At 40.3% G+C, this 22916-nt stretch overlaps 1 long non-coding RNA gene across 4 annotated transcripts in view; it reads right to left on the bottom strand.

Moving 5' to 3' along the window:
- Window positions 1-21208, bottom strand: part of LOC106036146 (uncharacterized) — a 151688-nt gene extending 130480 nt beyond the window's left edge. For all 4 annotated transcript variants that reach the window (XR_010825775.1, XR_010825777.1, XR_010825776.1 and 1 more), the window contains exon 1: window positions 21112-21208. This is a non-coding gene — a long non-coding RNA (uncharacterized lncRNA). The remainder of the gene's footprint in view (window positions 1-21111) is intronic.
- Window positions 21209-22916: the final 1708 nt, after the last annotated feature.

Here is a 22916-nt window from a genome sequence, read left to right as displayed (position 1 = left end):
GTGACTTGATTTTAGTCAATTCTTACATCCATATCTCAAGCAGACAACCATGCTAGCTGGAGCTTTGGCTAAAGCGGCTCACAAAAACCTTGTCAACAATCAAACAGAAATTATTGGAAAGTGCAAAACGTAACAGTGAAGCCGTGTGGTGGACGTTGCACAGGGTCTCAGAGCAGATGCTCTAATAGTTCAAATATTCATGAGAAGATGGTGTTTATGTCCTCATGGCCTTTTGAAGAAAGGCACCAGCTTCCTTGGCATGCCCTTAGTCAGCTCCCACCCACAGGTGGCATGTTTATAGGCAGGTGCTGTGCTTGAGTTAATAGTAATAAACCCAGAGAGTTAGCAGCGGACACCCAGGCAGTCCTGGTCCTGGCCCTGGTTTTCACATCCATGAAATCAAATCTATCAGCAGAAAAATCTCACTAACACGAAATCCCACAAGAACGATTATGAAGATGGCTGGGGTAAGACATCTGTCACAATATTTACATTAAATGTGGAAGAAAAAAAACCTTTTCTGACGTTTTTAAATCGTAACAGCCTAATTTGATAATAGACAGCAATTTATAATAAACATGCTGATGGAAGTTTGAAAACAGGATATTCTTAGAAAGAATCAGGCTGCATCCAACATTGCAATTTCAGTAGAAATAAAATGATATTTAACAAATCTAAAGTAAACCAATTCAGTTTACCACTGAAGCCACATACAGCGAGTTTCAGCAGGGATCAAATTCGTAACTTCTTGGGGAAAAAAAACAAAGGCTTTGACAAATGTATAAACAGAACTCTAGCTTTTCCAGCACAGTCAGTTCTCGTTTAGTTTGTGTTAAATGCATAGTTATATTTACAAAATAATGCCACTGTTGAATACAGATACATTAAAAAGAAGGGTGGAGGGAAGTCTTTGAAATAACGTACTCCAAATGAAATTGCTTTTGGCAGGAGATACACAGGAAGTTTAAAAGTATAGTATATACCACACAAGTCGCATTTAATAAATTCCCCAAGTCTGGTATGCAGGTTTCAGTTAGTTCAGAACGTCAGCTGAGAAGGACTCTGTTTGCTTCCTCCCACTTAGCCTTGATGAAAAAATATCAAGAGAAACCATTTTCCTACAGGAAAATTATTATATGGGGTGTATCTCTGCCAAGACTGACTATTCTCTACTGGAAGAGAGTTACCACAGAATCAACTTCTTCTGTTTGGGCTCATCAGGAAAGCATGCAGAAATCATAATAAGCAAAACCCAAATAATCCATGTAAAATTATCATACTAGAGGACTTTCTCATATATGGATCTGATTTGCTTGAGATTTGAGGAGTTTCAGGTTTTTTTCTCTTAAAATAACTTCTCAGACAGGAAATACGAGGATCTATAAAAATTAACACTGTTGAATATGTATCTGTTACATGCATTTTGAAATCCATTATAGAGGAATACAGATTAAAAACAAAACAAAACAAAAAAAAGTGTTCCAAGTAAGTAACAAATATCTATCGTTTACTCATGATTTTTTATTTCTCTTTCAGGAAGTGTCTTTCTGAGACACACCAGTCCCTTCCCTCCCCTGCTTCTCTACTTTTCAGAAGAAATTTCCACTATGTTTTGCCATCATTAATGTTCCTCCCAAGTATCTAAAAGATCAAATGGTCTCATGCCCCTTGATACATATTTTCTTCTTTCATCCCACCCAGAATAAACAAATCCTTTGTCTGCTCTATAATATTCATTTTGGCTGCAGTTCTTACTTCAAATCTCCCCTTTAAGCACAGACACACTTTTCCGATGTTTCAGATCTTAAAATCCTTCACTTAACAAAGAGCTGAGAACAGCAGAAAGGAAAGAATAAAGGATGGCTTATTCCACTATGGAAATCCCTAATACTCCCTTTTAAGAGGGTCTCCTGCCTCAGATATTTACCAATTCCAGATGTTTCCGTGCGAGGATTAATCCCCCACAATGAACTTAATTGTTCTATAGTGTCCTGCAGGATATGGAGAGGGGGAAAAAGAAGGTATTTTCCTTTTGACACTTAGCTGAAAAACAATTTGTACCCTGAATTTCGGAGCAGACAGCCTCTAAAGTGTTCCTGCAGTACAAACACATGAACTATTCTCAGCCTTCAGACTGTCTCATTTCATTGAAGACATCAAATTGTTTTCATTCAATAATATAGCAGCATTGAGTTCCTAACATGCCCACTCATGTTGGTTTCTCTCCTAAATTTTCTTGCATATCAACACTTTTGGGAGTTTTTCAAATTTCAGTCATCTATAATTTACTTTGGAGAACCATAAGAGCGCAGTGAGAAGAACAAAGCAGTTTACGAACAACATAAATTAAACTGGTAAAGCTAGGTGGCATGCATTCAGCAGTGTTTCAGCAGGTAGACTCTAGAAGTCTTACTTCATTTGTTTCAAGAACGTGCTGTGAACATATTGAATGGAGCATATATCTGGAGCCAGAAACACACTGTGGGGATGACTTAAGTAGCTCTGCTATTTGTAAAAAAGAAAAAAAAAATCAATGGTGAAATTTAAAACACTAAAGGAAAGTAGTAGCATGCTTTGGTGCTGGTATTTTTTTCTTGCAACAGCACCATATGCTGTGATGCTTTATAAGTGCTTAGCACTAAATAATGAACTGAGGTAGCAAAGCTACCTTCAATATTAATAAAAACAAAACAAAACAAAACAAACAAAAATACATTATTCCTCTACCTGCAATCTGTAGAACTTCTGAGCTGCAACGTACTTTTTCTTTGCTTCTCCAGTGTACGACTACCCTGTGTCACCTCCCGCGGGAGCCACGCGACCCACTGCCATCACCCACTCTCCAGAGGAATTCCCCCACCCCCATGGTTTCAAGCTGCCCATTTGCCAAACTTGTTGCAAGATCTGCCAGATTCTGAAGACCAAAAGACAAGGCTGCCACAGAAAATAGGGGTTAAGAGCAGCCTGTGTCTTCCACAGTATGGATTTTTCCTTTTAAAATTAAACTACTTTCTACTTCTCAAATAAATAACCTGTGAGAAGCATAAATTAGGTTAGGAACATGTCTTCTCTTACTGCACATATGCTTCTGGGAAAGCAGCTGCCCCAGCAAAACCCTTTTTAGGTAGTTTAATTTTTCTCCTTCTCCCTCATCTGGCCTCCATTATTTCCAAGAATTTGTTTCATTGAATGCTGATCAGTAAGAGCTATTTACTTTATTTTCTCATTAATTAAGTGCAGAAGTATAATCACTTAGAAACACTAAAACACATTGTACTTGAGTTATTTTATGTTCTCTTCGATAAAAGGCCAACAGAAATAAAGAAATCAACAGGCAGGCTTGAAAAATAATTAGTGATTTGGGGTTCCTAAATGGAAAAAAACCTTAAGAAGTCTGCAGTCATCATCTTTTCCCTGTAAATCAGGTTCTTAGAAAATGCATCCAATTACAAACATGCATCCAAATAGAAACCCTTCTCTATTCCAGATTTATAACTAAATACATATAGCTGCATCTACATTACCTTACCTTGCACAGATAAAAATGACTATTAGGAAAAAAAATAATTAAATAATGAATGTAACATCACAGCATTGATGACATTTTTAATCTTATATTTAGAAATAGCAGAGTAGAAAATTGTCATTCCATTGTCAGCAAGAAGCTCTTCAGAAGCCAGATGAAATGTGAAGCTTAAGTGTCTCACCTGAGGGGCACTCCCCTCTCCCCCCACGCATATTTCTACAGCAATCAGTACTGCAGAAGAGATAAATGTATAAGATACAGATTCTCAATGTTGTTTAACTACAAGCTGTCAGCCTGTAACTTCTTCAGTGTGTCTCCATTCTGCCACTATGTACTGGGGTCCCAGTTCTCACCTCATTTACACTGGGGAATGTCATTAAAGTGAGAGGAATTGCCCCAGTACAAAACAGACAGGAGAACAGCAGCCACCCCTGGCATCTACAACCACCTCCCTAAGGTTGGTGATGGAGAGAGGCTTCCCCAAAAGAGAGAATGGACTACAAAGCAAGATAGTCTGGGGACTCTTATGTTTTATACTCTACAAGAAAACTTGAGCATTTATCTTTTATTTGTATAAAAGTAAGCTAAAACACACAGTCGTGACACTAAGGCTCTGTCATTTATATCACATGAAATCGTAAGAGCTGCCAACACTGCGCCATACTTTTATGGATGTAAAAATTGTCTTTTACAGAGACATCTCACCTTTTCACTGTCGCACAGCCCTTCTTCCTTTTCTTTTTCTTTTATACATACTAACATGAATAATTTATTTCCCATGTGTATAAATCATAGTCTTTATTTAACCATCTGGTTGACCCCAACAGTAAGAGCCTAGTTCAAAGAAGTACAACCTTCTGTGCCTCATTTTTCTATTCAAGACCTCAGTGTAATGCCTTCTAAATGACAACAGATAAGTTCCAAAATACCTACTTTTAACCCTCACCCTCATCTCAAATTAAACACAAACACCCTCATCCCCACCCCGCATATGTTTATTTTTTCCTTGCAGTAGGCAAAACCATTCAGCCTGTGAGTTATCAAACAAACACAGCTCCTTGATTAGGGAAGAAAAAATAAAAACTTTATTGAGCTCTCACTGATTCTAAAATTTCAGTTCTAAAAGCACCCTCACCATCCCTTTTTATAAGTCTTTCATCATCTTCTGATCAGCTGGTGGACAAAAATGGAAATCACTTAGTCACTCGCATACCCATATTCATCTTCATTTTCTCACTGAAGCAGGACAATCTTTATAGAGAGTCCAGCAGATGTCCCACTTGAAGACCCCCAAATTGGGGAAGTGGACTTTAAAGAGAGTTTCATTTTTGTTACTGCATATAAATAACCCCTCTATACCCTAAACTACCCAGATTTATGGATTACACTCAAAAGGTCTTATCCAGTAGCACTGTAATTTGCAGCAAAATAGAAGATATTTGGGTAACTTCAAACAAATACATTCTCTAGCAAACAAGGTGAATATCAACCCTCTTTTTAGTTACACACATTAGAGAGCATTTTCCCAATTGTGTATAACTCCCCAGTGTCAGAAGAACTGAGCCAGAACAAGCCAAGGATTGCCATCACTACTGCCAAGGGAGATATGCTCTGCAGTCCTAAAGGAGGTGGGGGCTGAGGGGTTGTATGGGAATGATGATCATTATGGTTTTAAATCAAAAGGTGTGGTAAGGTGATTTACTTTACTTGGTTGGAGCCTTTTGGCTGTTTGCATTCATAGTGACATCCATCCAATTAGAAAAGATCTTGCCCTCATACATTTACCCTTAGATAAAACATAGTTACTAGCTCCATTTTGTACCACTGCAAAAGACCCACTCCTGTGATTCCCTGAAATGCATTTCTCTGGAGCCACTCTGCACTAAATTAGGCATGGGCTTCTTGGTGAAAGAGAGGGATGTGGGAGTAAGAGCAACACACCATGAAAAACCCTGGTATCTTTATATAAAAAAAATATTGTCACAAATGGTAGCACCTATGCAGTACGCAACAAGATACGTCTTATATAAACAAAACAACCTAAGATCATTACTTAATACTTAAATTCCTTCTTTCACGAATTCCTTAAACTAAATAAATTGTGACACTGTTTCTTTAATTTGAACAAGCTAAAAATCACCTTGCAATTGCTCTGAACTCACAAGGATCATGAAAAGCCAATAGCTATGACGTAGGAAATCTTTATGGATGCTGTAGATAGTTTGGAGCTTCACATCTACTTTTGCTTGGTTTGACACATTACTACTGCTGAAGCACTCCCCTGGTTTCTGAATTGATTAAATCTTTGTGACTGATGGCAAAGGGGTTAGGAAGGCAACACAGACATTAGTTAGACTGAGTAAAATTCACCAAAGGAAGATTTTGTGACACATCAAATACTGCCAACACTGAATGTGCACTAAATTGTGGTGTCAGGTGAAATTTTTTAAGTGGTCTCTCTCAAAATTATACCCAGAATAGCCCAATTTCCAGCTGAACAAAGAAGCTGGGTGTCATAAAAAGCCATTACAGTTACAGTAAAAGTACAAGAAAAATATATTACTTAGAAGAGCAAACGCCTCTGCCTACATTACCTCCTCAAACCTGCACAAATTACTGTGTAAGAGCATATGAAGGGCAGGTTCTGAGGAAGGACAGCACCGTAGAGTAAAAATTTGTAGTATTTGTTTGCAGCTTTATTCACTAACATCTCAGCTGCAAATGCCAGGGCACAGCCAGACTCTCTGTCATGACACCGCTACAGAGGTTTAAAAAGCCACTCTTCCTCAGCCTGAATTTACCATGCCTCCGGTGAAAAGCAGCAGTTGATTGTGTGACAGTTCCTACTTCACTACGATTGCTCAAATTGGTTCTCTTAATCTAGTGAAAATCAAGATGCTATCCACACTGCAGCTAGCACATCTTGGTGGAGGGAGATGGCCACCAACAGCTGCAGGGTGGCTGCTTCTCCGTTTCTTTGGTCAGAAATACAAATGTTCTTCCAATCATAAAGTAGTTTTGATTAGCATTTAGCTGAGATGCATGAGATACAAGGAAAACCCTAGGAGCTTCTGTGTCACTCCACTCTTCTCAGAGGAGCTTGCAAGTATTGGCCTACCTTCCACTATACCAGGCGGATGGGTGCTGTTTCAAATGGCATTGCTTTCACTGCTATATTAAGCTACCATCTGAATTTAACAGCACATACAGCTAGCACTACTTTAGCTTTGTGTTTAACTTAACCCACAGGTTATTTGTTTTGTGGTTGGTTTTCTAGTAAGTCTCACATCCCTCTCCAGGAGGCAGTTTGTTTGAAGAACGGAAACCACCAACTGTGTACTCTGCCCAAGAGCAGGTATAACATGAGAAACCTTTGCATTCGGGGAGGGAGTGCCTGTGGCAAAACTCCTTGGGGAGAAGGAAAGAGCAGAGCTGGACACAATGTTCCAGCATGCTCATGAAGAGACAGTCTGAAGGAACAAGTTTCCAAGAAAACCACAGAAATACAGGACAGGCAGGGTCCCCATGGTCATGCAGTCAAACTCAGCTGTGTTAACAGGCACCATAGGAAAATATTCTTTTGAGAGGCCACAGATCTTCTGCTCCCTGTGCCACAACATATGTGTACTAAAATCATAAAAAGGCAGGGCTAGGGGGGACATCCACAGATAATTTAGTGTCCCCTGCCACCAAGGAGGGATCCCATGTGCTCAGACCACATACGGCAGAGGTTTGCCAAGCCCTCGTTCAGGACTCCAGTGAAGGAGATGCCATAGCAGGAGAAGACGTGAAGGACGTAAATCATGTGGGATAGTTGTCTTCCTGGGCAAACACCCTCTTTTCAGCTGATAGGACTTTGACATGGGTGTCATAGCCTCGATCTGCCACAAACACCCAACCAAATATTCTGGGCTCCAGACAAGAACAATGGGATGAGCTCAGTTTTCAGAAGGCACAGTGAGACTATACCTTCAGGGATGTTCCAGTTCTGAACAATGGCATTTTTCTCAATGCAGCAGAATGAGAATTCTCTTATTAGTGCCCAGTGGTTCCAGAACCCAACTCCTGTTTTCCAGCAGGAAACAAAGGTCTTCAGTGACTTGTATTCCACTGGCTCTCCTTCAGATTTTGAGTTGAAATTTCTCAAAATTTAGCATTTATATCATGGGATATTCTATCATTTTCAATGGAGTTTGATTCTAACAGGGAGAGAAAAAGATAATTTCCAAATTTTATTGTGGAATACAAACTTGGACACTTGTTTCTTTAAAAGAGATCTAGGACGTTTCAAGTGTCATTTAGAAATACTGTATCTCTTAATTCATATGTAATATTCGTATGTTATTTGGTGATATGCCAGGAACTGAATATAACTCACATTAATTCATAAAACATTTCATTTCACATCCAGTTTTAAAAATCATTAATGACAGCAGTAATTCAATACAGGTTGAAGATTTTACCCTCCTTTCTACTTAAAATTTCTTTCTTTGTGCTTCATCCCACTTTTACTAACAGAATACATATAAAAGATAAAATCAAATTTCAAGCAAAGCATGCAATTTCTTTTTGCACCTTTTTTAACACTTTCTAAAGTGGAAAAATATTTTTAAATTTTTTTGTGAAATTTCTTGGAAAAGATATTGCATTGGCAAATTTCCACATAGAAAACTCGTCACAGTTTTCTGACAAGTTCTTTTTTGGATAATTTCATTGGGATTTTCATGAGCAGGGCTCCTAAAAGCCTCAGTGATTTGGATATGTAATGTGGTAACCTTTGTATACTTTGTTGTGGGATCTCCCGTGTATGTGTTTCTCCAGTATGGACTCTTCTTTTTTAAATTAATCTGTTTGCCGTTTCCCAAATAAATAAACTGTAATAGACATACTAGGTTTTAGGAAGTGGTTGGTTTCATTGAAAATACACATGCAGAAAAGCATGTGCTCCAGTAAGGCCCTTTTAAGACAGATTAATTTTTTTGTCTCTCCTTCACCTGGCCTTCGTTATTTCCAGGCACTTGTTTCTGATTCTGATCAGTAAGAGTTATTTATGTTACTTTTTCCTTACCTTTAGCAGGGTCACCTTGAGGAACTGTCGCCTGAGGGTGACCCGTGCTGGGCAGGGACACTACAAAGCAGAGCAGGAGGAAAACCTGAAGAAGCAAAAAGTGACCAAAAGAAACCTCTATGCACACGTCACAAGCTCTCCAGCACTGCCCAGCACCCCACTGCAGGGACTGGAGTGGGCTGAGCGTAAACCATGGCCAAAATACAGGGAGTTGAGACTGAAAAGAAGGGCCAATAGGTGCTTGGCTTCAGCTGAACCTGGGGAAAGGAGAGGAAAGGTGTTTGCTGAAGTGTTTGTTTGATTGTTTAGGCCCCCCTCCTTCTCAGCACCAGAATCCAGGTGATCAGAAGTTTGTGTTAACTGGCAATAAATTAGAGTAAGTAGAAATTCCCCAAGTAAGGACTATTTTGCCTGCAACAACTGCCTCAGTCATTTATGCTTCTCTGCCTGCATTTGAATTTCTAACAAAATAAAATCACCCTTGCAAGCACAATCACAAAATAAGTCATGATTTCACCAAGTAAACACCCACCACTCTGCTAACAGCACTAATGTGCATGTGTTAAAATGAAGATCCTAGAGCTTTTTACAGAAATATCTTTCACATCTACCTCCTGTAAACACCAGCCGACATTTTATATAATGACAAGTCAAAATTCACAGGGTTCTTATTCTTGGAACAAAAAGGTACTGAACATTTATATCACAGACGATTAAACAAAATAACGGATCTAAGCTTGCTATATATCCCCATGAAACTATTTTTAAGATTTAAAACATTTTTTTTTCTATGAATAAAGATAGAGTTCATTTTCATATATCACCTCTTCCTGATTTGGCATTAACTCATGACCAAAGTACAATAACCAGCACCAGGAATTCGGCATGTATCTAGTCTCACCAAAGGCACCTGCACCACTCAAATCAGACCTTCCCAAATGCCATCATCTGCTTAAGGGGTCCTGATCCTCCAAAGTGCCTATTTGCCATGTCAGAAAATCAGGCAGCCACAAGCTGACAGATTGAACACTTTACAGCTTTTCACTTCAAATCCTTTCTCACAGAGGTCTGTCAGGGGCAGCTATGCACAAACCCGACCAAACCTGCAAGTCTCCAAGGCTGACCACCTGCAACACTCACCCTGGTCACCCTTGTAGCAGTGAGGCAGGCTTAAGGGAGAGAAGGGCAGCAAGATCTCAATCTGTAGCACAGCAAGAATTACATATTTTACAATAGCTACAAAGTAATGATCAAGGCAGTGTCCTAAGCAGGAAGTAAGCCTCATCCCCACCTCCATCTCAGATCTTTTCCAAAGGCAGAACCTGTGCACAGAAATGCTCTAGTTCACATTTAAACACTGCAACTTTGCCAGTCTGCCTCTTGAATGATGTAGGAATTAGGTATTACTTTGATTCTTAGAAGCACTATGACAATAACACATTTCATCTGCTTTGTTTCTTGGGTCTAGCTTAAAAATTATATGATTACTTTTTCATCTTCCTTACAATAAGAAAGCCAGGGGATGTGCAGAAAAGGCTGCAGATCACCTCTGGGTGGAATGAGCCCCAGAGCCTCCTGCTCCTTCCAATAATGGTCAGTAACGCTCCTGTAAGGTCATAGAGAGGAAAGGGATGGATAGATGGGAGGAAGAAAACCCAAACTCACAAGCAAGAACATGTGCCTTTTTACACAATGTAATTTGTTAAGTCACACAATTTCTGTGTCTGGATGAAAACAGGATTTCTCCATTGCCTCACATCTTAAAAAGGTTAAAAATAGTTCTGCACAGGAGACTCCTCAAGCTGGAAAAATCAGAGATTTCCTTTTACTATAAGAACATGAATATGAAGGAAAAAGCCCGTCTTCCCTGGCAGATCCAGAGAGGAGGAAGAGCCAGCCCAATCAGGAATGTCACCTCCATGCACCAGGCTGTTGAGAGCAAGGGGCATCCGGGTGAGGAGCGGATATGTGCCCAGGTAGATTGGGAAAGGCCTCAGCAGCCATCCTGATGTGGGTCAGGAGCAATCCAGTGCACTGTGTTTTGGGTACATTTCTGAGCCAGGAGTCAGAACAACACAGGGACTGCACTGCCACTAGCATCGGTACAAAAACACACAGTTACTCTCAGCATCAAACTTGAGCTTGAGGTGAGGAAACATTCGTTTCCATCATGTACACCAGTATGGGACTTTTCCTCTTAACCTGAGATCATCTAAAAGGAAGAATCTTCAAATCTTAGTTGTCTGTATCTAGAGAGAAAAAAGGAGGTAACAAGAAAAAGAAAGCAGGTATTAGTATGTCAAAGAGAAAACTCTTCTACCTTCATACAAACTGCTTTATACATTTCTCAAAATAACCGTTTGTTAGTTAACTGATGGGACTCCTACCTTTTTTTTTTATGAATGTTACTTTATTTCTGCAGAACTCAGAGCAATGTCACAGTGAAGTAGAGAAGGTAGGAGAACAAATGAAATACTTGATAAAAGCTATGTACTGCGCTCTCCTGTTTCTTGTGTTTTGGATTGTACAGAATTAAATTCTGCCTCCTCAGCCAATAAGGAATTTACAAACATTGTAAACTGAGCCATGAGATTTGTACTTGCTCATTCTTGATATCGTTAATATTCTCCCTTCCTCCCCCATTCTCCAGATTTGTGAAGGAGGCCACTATGTGGCAGTCCAGTACCAAAAACAGATGGATAACAGGGTCAGCAGTGTCCCTTCATAAATTTATCATAAATATATAAGGAGCCAATATTCAACTCTCTCTTTGCTGTGACCACAGATGCCGGCAGTGACAGAGACACGATTACTCGCACTGCTGCTGAGGGATCATTCTTCATGCAGGTGCACGCAAATGCAATGTTCTGAATCTTCTCACAGTCACCTTTCCAGGGGGAGTACTTTGCAGAACAATAGATGTGACAAAATTGCTTTGTGAAATTCAACTTCAAATTACCTTTCTCCGTATCATTCCTTTGTTCTCATGTGATATATCTATATTGTGCATTCCCCATAACTCAATAAATGATTTTTATATTAGAAAAGTGAATAATATCCCATCTCTTACATAGTCATGAAGTAACTTTTAGTACCTTTCACTACTGCCTATAACAAGTACTGCAGCCAATATGATGGTAACTTAAAAAATAGAGGGTCCACAAAAAAACAACCAACCAACCAAACAAAAAACTAACAGTGTGAAGGGAACTCATGCAGGGAAAACACCAGAATCAGTCAGACAGAAGATTAGCATAATAGTTCAAATAAGAGACCCAAAAGTGTACCTGTGTATTCTCATTTCTGAAGTGTGAATGATTTCCCTTTCAAAAAAAATCTAAAAGAAATGTCCAGTGATCTCTGAATCTAAGTGCCCTGCATCATACCTCCCTTTACATTCTCTGCAAACAAGTCTTATGAACAGAGGGCTTTTTTTTCTCTTTACAAATGTGCCCTGGTGTGACTTTAGCCTCTTTAGCTGTGATCTCATCTTACCTAGCAAGCTGAGAAGACCTACATGTCTGGTCACTGTTTTGATGGAGCCAGCCAAGGAAAACACCAGCTCGTACCACAGCTGTGCGGCTGATTCAGTGAATGTCACTCTTTCTTCTGAGTCAGCACCGAGTCACTGGTGGAGCTAGGCACTATGGAGCACAGCATTTCCAAAGGAGCCGTCTTTCTCTTAAAATACAGACTAAGATCCAGTTGAGGGCTAAACATGTTTCTTGCCAGCCAAGAGAATGAGCACAACAGCTTACCATGTGTAAAAATTCAGAAAGCCAAACAGTCTTTTATTTCCTGCCGAACAGAAAAATTAGATGATTTCATCCAATTACAAAAAATAAAACTTACACATCAAGCAGTGGTAGTGTTCTGTCTTACCAGGGCATCAGTCTCTTCTGCCTTGGAAAAAGTTGCATACATCAACTTTTGCATACATCAACTTTTTCTTTCCCTCCCAAAGCCCCACCACATCTGCACGTTGAGAATTAGGCCTCTTACTCTTCTCACCCACGTTTGCCCTACCAGGTAGGCCCATATCCAGGCCACACGCTCTACCAACGCTCCCCTTCCCTCCCTACAAAACAAAACAGAGCCAGAAGCACTGGATGCATGGCCCTGAGTGATGCCATTTGGTTGTGGAGGAAGCCACCACTATCATGTAAGCCCAGTTTTCCTCTAGAAGAGCCCACAGCCACCTTAGTGGGGCATGATCTGTTGTGAGGGTAGCAGCAGGAAATACTGCAGAGTCTCCACAGCACACTCAACAGTTCAATACTTCCCTGTGTTACTGCACATTTCCGTTTGCAGAGTTTACTGATGAAGTACAGGGTAGAACAGTCTCCACCTACAAACTCCTGCAAGGGTGCAACCCTGATTCAGCATGTGTGAAAAATGCATTTTTTGTTGGAGTCTGAATTCCCAGCCACTGAAGAGCACACCAGACCTGCAGGCCTCTGTCCGTTACACATCCCAGGACACCACAGGAGAAATGACTTCAGCTGTTTGCCAGTGCCTGGGACAGATGCTGCTTTTCTGCCCCGATTTCACCTAACCTTCCCATGTGCTCTCCTCTGGAACATCCAGTGGAAGATGTGGTCAGGCTGGCTATGGGCCTGGTTGTCCCGCTCAGCCCCAGACCCTCCTCAGCTTTCACCACGGTTCTGTCCTTCCTGTGGTGGCCACCAGTCCACCACCAACCCAGGCTGCCCATGCTGGTACCACAGCAGCTTGTCCACTGGCTTGTGAAATATTGCCAGGTCTCTGAGTGACCCCCCCAAAAAGGCATAGCCTGCAGGCTACAGAAAGTGCTGTCAGTGCCCAGGACTTGGTGACCTGATACCAATAACAGCCTGTTAAGGCCAGAGCAGATACCCAATTTCCTGAGGTCTCTCAGCTATATACCATGGAATCAAGCATACAGTCCGGAGGTTATTTTAAAAGAACAAGTTCCACAGGGAAACGGTGCAGGTCTCACATCTATCACATTGATTTGATGAAACTCTGAAAAGATGAAGATGGTACAGATATTCTCACCATAGCTGGCCTCTGCTTCTGCTGTGTCTGATGGCCCTTTTCCACAAAGCCTTCCCCAGCAAGGTAGGTAAGGATCCTGATGGTCTGCTCACCCCAGTGCTAGCGTTAGGTGGCAGATAACCATGCAAAAAATCTCCGGAAAGACTTCTAGGTAATCCATAGGCCTCATTTTAAAGGTCTGTTGTGGCTGCATAAGTGTATATTAGGTCGTTGCATATTTACAAAGTTTATGTTACTTTCTCACCAGTGCAGCTAGGATTGACTAGAAAGCACACTCATAAATCCCCAGTTTTAACTCCAGAGTCAGTAAGAAACCTTTCACTAAAAAATTTTTCCATAGGAAAATGCCAGTTCCCGAAAATATGCATATATATTCAGCAGGAACAGATTGATTGAATCAAATCTTCTAACAGCGACCAGACAGACTTCCTAGGGAAACCTGCCTGGTTTCCTGCTAGCTTGCTGGCCTCCCTGGAAGCCTCCCTGGTGAGCAGCATGTCTGGGCTCATGGGATCCCTGCTGTGATCATCGTGGGGAGACCTGTCCTCTCCTATTTAAAATTTTGAAATAAAATATTTCTTCTGTTAATTAAATGAAATTTCATATTTCTGCTCTGTGGGAAATGAAAAAAAAAAAATCAAGATATTTAAATTCAGTGCAGAAGGAACGTGAGAGTGCCATAAATTTAGCCTTTTCTCCCACTACAGGAATTTGAGGTTCTGATGAGCCCTTCTTACACATCAGTGCTCACTCCATTGCCCACTTCTGGCTGGGTGAAAAGAACTGGTGGAAATTCAAACATTATAAATTAACATTTGCAAAAAATTAAAATAAAATAACAAACTGTTACGAGTTTAACAACAAACAGGAGCCTAGGTCCCCAGGAGACCAACCATGGAGTACAGCTGGCAATAAAAGTTGATTGCATGTGGAAGTGGTTAGGAAAACAAAACAAAAATACAACTTCTGCATGCAAACTCAAACTTCAATTCTCACCCAGACCTTGGGGAAAAAAATAAATCATAATAATGAAAAGGGCAACTCAGTTTTTACATAGCATTTCCCATCTGTGAATCTTAGAATAACCTTGCAAATAAAGAAGTTTTAAAAAACAGTAATGAAGACTATCAAGACAGGGTAGTGAGAGGTATATAATCCAGGCATCCTGAGCCACAGCCCAGCACCCAGCTTTCAAGAGTTTATCAAAGTGAGTTTTAGATTCAGATTCTCAGGGCATACACTTCTTGCTCTTCTTCATAGTCAGTCACTGCCTGTACCCCCTGGATTGTCCTACTCATACTGCCAGCAGACAGAACACCTACTGAAGCTAGCTGGATTTTCAAATACAGCAAAGTTGTTCAACCAGGCTGATACTAACATGAGCACCTTCTCCCTCCTAGAAGCTGTTTATAGGAACTTTCCTCCTTAGGAACATCTTGTATGGCTGATATCTTCATCCCTGTGCGCAAGGATGCAATTAAGATCTGTACTTTTGTTCTCATATTAGCCTGTGCTCCAACCATAGTTTTCCTACATGGAGAAATGGCAGTGGTTTGAACCACTAGAAGCTCAGTAGATTCACTTGATTTCCTGCCTTTTCCATTAAAAGAATGAGTTTTCATGGTTCTTCAGTAAATAGTTCAGAATATGCCATCTGTCTAGACAGCCTACACAGGCACACTCTTACACAGAGACATTTGTCCATCTCAAAGCACAGTCAGAAAGCCCAGAGACCTCTGCCCAGCATCCTAAGGGAGCATTTTAGCTTCAAGCATTAAAATGTCTAGGCCAGCATGAGATAATGTTTTGGCTATCTGGTTGTAGTAATTTACACAACAAGCGTATGATTCTTTTGTGGCTGGTGTTAACATTTCAGATTAGGGCTGTAAAGTGTGTCAAGAGAAGTGAACTAGACATCTGGTCATACTGTTGGAATTTATGTGGGAAGTAAGAGAAGCATCTGTGAACCACTGAAAAACAAGATTTAAAAATGGAGAAGGGGAAAGCTATGTAGTTTAGCAGGCACGGACGGCAGGTAAGAGGAGGCTGCTCCTCCTGCTACAATTTCTACTATGGCACCTACATCTCTCATACGCAATGTAAATGTAAGGAGCGTTCCCATGAGAAAAGACAAATTAGACAAACTGCTTGTGCAGAGAACAGCTTAATCAGGGTTTCTATGGCAAGAAACAGACCTTCAAAGGAGATTTAAACTGCCCTTAAAGACCAAAGCTCTGTGCTACTGCAGAAACTTTCTACAAACCTGATGTATACAACCACCTCATGACAAAGGCATGAAGGTGGGCATTGAAGGAGAGGTTGGTATCAAAGCTGAGAAAATTATTTTCTATCCAGATTTATTCATTGTACTGTCACTTTTTTTCTTTCTTCCCTCCCCCCCCCGATGTCATTTCTCTGGTACAATAACTGGGAAAACTGCAGGAAAAGAATCCAAGTTTTATTGGTTCTAAGCCAACACCTGAGCCAGCAGATCATAGTGTTTTTCTGCACAAAGGATTCAGTTAAAGGCACAAGAGAAATATCTTACTACAAAAAAAAAAAGCCTGAAAAGAAACTCAATGTTTATAATTGATTTAACTTTTTTTTTTTCTTTTTTGTTTTTGCCAGAATGTTATTGTTCATTCACTGGTAATAGGAAAACTTTAGAAGGGAAGGTGATGAGGAGATTACAGAGAGTGCACAGCATTTTTTTTTATTGTTATTATTTTTTAATTCTAATTTGAAAGCTAACAGTTCACACTACTCACAAAAGTAGCAATTCCAGCAGCAGAGACATCTTCCAACTATACACATTTATTATAGACATTATTTACTGTTTCAAAAGAAAAATGTCTTCCTCTAGAGGACACACTGCCAATTCTATATTTGTAGCTGCCTCGTAAGGGAAAGGAAGTGTCTCCCTACAGTCCTAAAAGGATCTTACTTTTCAGCTCAGAAGTCCTACACATACCTGAGGCAGAGCAAATCAACAAACTCATTAAGACCTGTGCCTTATTTTCAACTGCCAGGATACATTTCCCACCTTCGGGAATCTCAGCATGGACACCTTTCTTACGAAGTGGACCGGCACATTAAATAGGTAATGCTAATCATTCTCAGACTGAGAAAGGAACTGAACCTAAAGCCTCTAACATCTGCAGCAGTGCTTTCAGTACTGAGCAATCGACTCAAGCAAAAGGAGACATTAGCCATGAATTCATAATACCTAGTTAAACTCGTAACCAATACCAACATGGAGAATCTTGTCTTTCAATTTCCAGTGACATTGCAATTTCCTCCATGCAAAAGGTGAGTGCTTGCAAAACTTAATGAAGAAAACAATCCTTTGAACCTTCAAATTTTATGGCATTTCCTTAGTTAGGAGCAGCTGAGTAGGAGATTTGCAGATTTAAAACTTTGACTGCTTAAGGTGTAGTTAAATGCTTCTTATTACTATTACAGTGAACATACTACACCGGTTAATAAGTTAATAAACTTTGAAATTTAGGCATATGGGCAGCGTGGGAATTCAAGTGAACTCATGTGTTTCTGTGGGATGGAACAACTTCAGGTCATCAGAGTTGAAAACCATTAATGACTAGAAGTCCAACATCTGTTATACCACCTTTATACACTTTCATGTGAAAAACTACTCCATATGAAACCCCAGTAGGAAGCAGGGCCTTGTGAGCTCGGCTCATACTGATGGAACGCCCTGACCATCTCTGCCTGGCACTATGCCTAGCTTATGGTATCTCCTGTCAAATCAAGTACAGATGCATGGTACCTCATTAAAGTACCATCCTGACACCATTACTGAATCTTGTGCTTTCTCTGGTTTTAGACTACATTATTTTTTAATATTTTAGGGAGATAATTAAAAAAAAAAAAGATTATTTCTATTTTACACTTTTTCCTTTATCAGTAGAAAGCTTAGGTAACAAGACTGTTGCTGATACTTATTTTGCTTTACCACCACTTGGGAACTTCTGTTTTATAAAAACAGACATTTGTTAAGAAAGAAGTGAGCTGTTTTACATTTTATCAATGTTGACTGTAATAACAATGGTCAGAAAATCCGACAATAAGCAGAAACAGAAAATCCACACCACCCTGAAGAATTTCTATCAGATCTCATAACATATATGCCCCAGTTTTATTTCCAAAACTTTTACATAACTCCAACAAACTAAATCATAGGTGACAGGAACTACAACATACCTCTGAAGTTTCAGGCATAAGCATAAATGTTATAAGATGCAAATGATTCCACTTTGAGTTTTTCTTGATACAGTTATTAATATACAAAGAAAACATTACAAACCCATTGTCCTCATTAGATAGGATGCTGCCTTACATCTCTTCCATTTTAGGAACAGAAATTGTTGAAACTTGCACACTCTGATCCCCAAAGGAGACGTAAGACAGGTCATTCCTTCAGCTCAGAGGGCTGTATTGGTTAGGGTGTGTAGATACCTACAGTTAAAAGGTGTGAAATGCAGAGCCATGCCTCCAGTGGCAGAAATGAAAGGATGCAGAATTAAAGGTGGAAGAGAAAGGTATAGAAAGGAAGACAAGCGGGGAAATGTACAGGACAGTGAAAGAACTGGGTAAAAGGAGTTCTGAGAGTAATAAAGGAAACACGATATTGCCTACAGAAAGCCAAGGAGAAGGGCTCCTTTTTCTGAATGTGTGAGAGTCTCTTCACAACTACCATGTAGCTGAGGGTTTCCACCTACTGTTATAAGTATGGAAAGATAAACGAAAAGATTCACAGATTTGTTGCTTGAAAACTTCTAATGACTTTTTAATGGTTAGAGTTAGAAACACCAGCACCTTCCAAGCGAATCAGAGCAGCCATGCCAGTGCCAGGTAGACATACAAATGTGTCTACCTCCCTCAAGAAAGATGAAACGACACTATATATAATTCCTCTGTTTAAAAATGAAAATATAATACACTTAATTAGTTCAGAAAACATGCAAAGGCCTGGGTGAGAGTTGCAGAAACAGAGTTAAAACTGGAATTTGCATGAATACATTTTATCTTAACACTCATCAAATAAATGCTAGAGATGTTGTTCACCTGCCTCAGTATAGACCTTTTCATTTATGCTATTTCATTTATGAGCTACTTTCTGATGTGTACTGAGAGAAACAGACACCTCTAGGGTACAACTTCCCTGTTCCTACAGCAGAGCGCTAAAGCATGTCTGATAAATCATACCCTGCAACTCCTGTTTCTCTCCACTGACCGTACCTGGAGCCCAGGAAGATTAGCTCAGATAAAGACGTCCTTTGAAAATGTCTGAAGACATGAAGACATGCAAGATGATTCCCACACTAGCTAAAGGCCAAGGGACTGCAATAAAATAACTGTTGGCTTAAAACAGAGATGTCAAGCATTATGGCAGGCACTACACCAATAATCAACTGAGGCGGAGTTACCAGACTGTTTAGTATATTCAGAGGACACAGCTCCGTTTGCTTCACCAGAAATCCCAAAGGCTTTTGACCAGACTCCGTGTGTGGCAATAGGTTAGACGGCTCCTGGTGGATATACCACATCCTGTCACTGGTAAGGAAGAAGCCTGAGGACTTCCAAGTCCCTTGAGTACAAATTAGTCAGAGAAAAATCCTGGAGGATTTTGTTGTTATTATTATTTAAGGTATAAGTGCCTTAAAACAGCATGACCAGGAAGGGTGGAGTAGGGGAGTTGCCATCTGACAGATGTTGGTTGTTAAGAAAAACGCTTGAATTCAGCCCAAAGACCCACTAACAGAAATAAGTTTGACACCCAGATCTAACCAGAGAAACAAATGCCCAAATCTCTCCATCCTCTGGTGCCTGGGTGCCAGATGTGTCAGCGTCTAGTCAACAGCAGAGGGGCCACAAAGTACTTCTTCCTTGCTGTTACAAACAAAACCCAGTCCTGGCATGTGTCACTTAATAAATGTGCCTTTCAGTGTTTAGCATTGTGGTTCCCAAAACAGCCCAAGCAGCAGGAAAGGAGGATTAGTGTCTTTCCAGAAAGGACACAGCAGTGAGTCACAATCTCAGCACTGCTGTGAGTCACTTTGACATTGCTGCTGACTGGCTCGACTATGAATATAAATGACAAAACATTCCCTTTGCATTAGAGATCATGGGCAAATCCCCAGATCCAGATTAGAAGATGTCTGCGGTCCAACTCTGTATCCAGATACGAACCTCCCCTCTGCTTCTGCTCATTTTCATGGCAATAGGAAATAGAGAGGAGCTGGAAGCTGAGACAACTGGACCACAACTATCACTGCAGCTCTTCCCCATTACCCACTGAAGCAATGAGCTACACCAAACTCCTGACATTCCACTTACTGTGGTACATGCTGCTTCCCAAGACACAGCCTGTGGTTAACAAAGAGTGTGCTCGAGTGAGTATCATGCTGTGAAATCTGTTGTCCGCATTTTCAACAAACGGAAGTTGTCTCCCTACAAGGCACATGCCCTACGTGCAGTTTAGCATGGAAACGGAGAGGTGAAATTTCCACCACCAGCACATAATGAGGCAGCCAGGGTACTGAAGAGGGCAGTGGTCACCCCTCCATATTTCACAGGTATAATCCCACTAGGGCTGCTGCCTATGCCCTCCACAGCCACTTCCCTGGCACCAGAGCCTCCGCTGTACACTTGTATGAAGAGCGTGTCCACCAGAATGAGGCTTTCTTTCTCTCACTTGCTCTGTCCTCTTAACACAAGCTTCAGCAAAATCTTTTGCACCTCAGGAGGAGGAACACCAGTGCCTGTGGACAATCCTCCCCAGGCAAGGGGACACAAGGAACAGGCAGGGGATTTTCTTTGCCTTCCATCATGCAGCAAAAGTCATCTTCATTGTGACAAATCTCTAATAAAGTCTCTTTGCCTAATCTAAGTTGAAACATAACATTGTGCCTTGGGTTGTAGTTACTGTCTTCCAGATCTACAGGTCACCTGTAAACAGGTGACTTCCATGATCAGAGGTTACACCTTCACAGGAAGGTAGCAATATCACATAAATTAATCCCTAGGTTTACCTCGTAAAATAATCCTATCAGTAACAGATCCTAAAGACATCACCTGTTGAGCCAACCAATGCATTCATCTTGACCTTCCTCTCACTTGTATCAAGTAAGGCAGATAAACCCAGAGGCTTCCCAAACCTGCTGCAATGGTGAAATGAATCCTGTAGGCAAACCCGAATCCCTACGTTAAAGCACCTCATGCATTTCTGAGAGGCTTTTGTGTATAGATAAAATAGCAGCTCATAGCTTAAAGAAATCACAGCAATTTATGGCATGATCTAACTCAACAAAATACCTACCATTTAGATGGAGACCAAAAAGCCTTTCATTATAAAATATTCTCAAATCACAAACACTACCACATGCTTTCAGATTACATATTTTAGAGAGTGAAACTGAGCAGGGAACAAACTATTATCACTACAAAGAGTGAGACTTACCTGAGTGAGTTATCCAGTTACTTCATGATGTCTACAATTTGAGAACGTATTCATCGTATCTCAAAGTCAAATTCCCTTGGAAGAGGAAGGAAAAGCTTGCATGAAAGAAAAAAAAATATATATATATAAATATATAAATGTTATATCTAGAAAACAAAGGTTTGAATTCAGACTGTGCACAAGTTGGATTTTCCAGCTCTTCCTTTCAGTATTTTGCTGCCAGACATCCCTAATCCTTTGACTCCACTTCCAAAATTATTTTTAAATACAAAGTTTATGGAAAAGACAAAGGAAAAAGCTGCTAAAACCTTTTCTTTATTGTTTAATTTCCAGCAAGGTACATAACAGTTCAGAGAAAGTGGTATCCAAGCAACAGGTCTGAAAGGGGCAACGTATTAAAAGATTGTTCAGTCAATTATCTTAGCCTGAACATGCTGCTAACTGGCATAATTGCCTTTGATGCAAAACATACTTTCCTTCTCATAGTTATAAATAATTACAGCATATCCAAAAGTCATATTAATAATGAAGAATAACATCTCTTGGAGTATTCTTTTCACATCCCACACACTCACATACATTTTCTCCTCTAGCCAGGACACCATATCTCAGAGTAACTAAAGGCTGCCACCTTGAAGCAATATATTATTTAATTTTCAGTTAACTATAGCCAGCAAAGTGATATCTTTTCTGCATTCATAACTTACTTAATGTCAGATCTATCTGTCTCAAAGGACTAAAAATAATTTTCCACTGTTTTATTCCTTTAGCTCCTTAGAGTTAACATAGCTGAAAGGAAATGAATAGATTTTATATAGGCATTATTAAAGAAATAATGAGTAATGTAACACCACACTACAGAATCTTCTTGATCAGAAGGATATATGCTAACCATGGCCTAAGTGTTCCCCTGTGATCGCTGAGTCAAGGTTAAGGATGATGATTCATAAGCAGAAAGAGTACAGTTCGACTTTCACAGTTTCCATGGTTGGCAGATAGGAAAATGAAACCTTTCTATTCCTGCAGTGAATGTATATGATGGAAAGACAGCAAATGGATAATCTTAGAATACTGTATCTGCAGAATTGGGCAACAGTCCTGGAAATATTCATATTTAACAAGCACAGTGCTGTTCACACATGTAAAATGGTGTGTGTGCGTATATATTTGGAGCATTAGGCTTTGGTTCAAAAACCAGAACTGCACCTTCTGACATGACAACGCTCCTTCAAAACTACAACAGAAGAGGCTGTTCTCCATACAGAATTAAAAATTAAAAGACTTCTGCTAGAGGAAGATATCTGGCAGCGTAGAAGTGAGCTGTTAGAAGATGGGTTACCAGGCAGCAAGAAAGTATCAGCAAGGAGATCAAGCTACCAGCCTTCTCTCCTTAATCCACAGTTACTCTGGCAGAATCCAAGACTTCACTTTGGTAAACCAATTATTTGGGCACAGTGTATGAAAGCACTGGAATGAAGAAGGACATATGGCATCTGCCTGATTCCTAGGAGAACTTCTAGTCTCAAACCTCTTCCCTTCTGTACTGCCCTGTGCCAGAGATTCTGGCTAAAACATGCCTATAGAGAGACGCTTCCCCTCCATCGCTCCCAGCTTGCAGAGAAGCCCGTGCAGCTCAGGGCAGGAGCACACAGCAGGCTCTTGGCAACCCCCCCATCTCAAGTTGTCCACTTGGCACTGAGTGAACCCTAACACCATCCTGGAGATTTCACCAATCCTTTGTGAAGGGGACAGCTGAAAAGTAATTTTTAGTCTTAAATAGGAGACAAAATTTTGTGGCTGCCTTA

Source organism: Anser cygnoides, chromosome 1, assembly GCF_040182565.1.
Source record: "Anser cygnoides isolate HZ-2024a breed goose chromosome 1, Taihu_goose_T2T_genome, whole genome shotgun sequence".
NCBI classification, from domain to species: Eukaryota; Metazoa; Chordata; class Aves; order Anseriformes; family Anatidae; genus Anser; species Anser cygnoides.
Note: the sequence above shows the minus strand (reverse complement) of the source record. Positions and strands in the feature narration are given on the sequence as shown.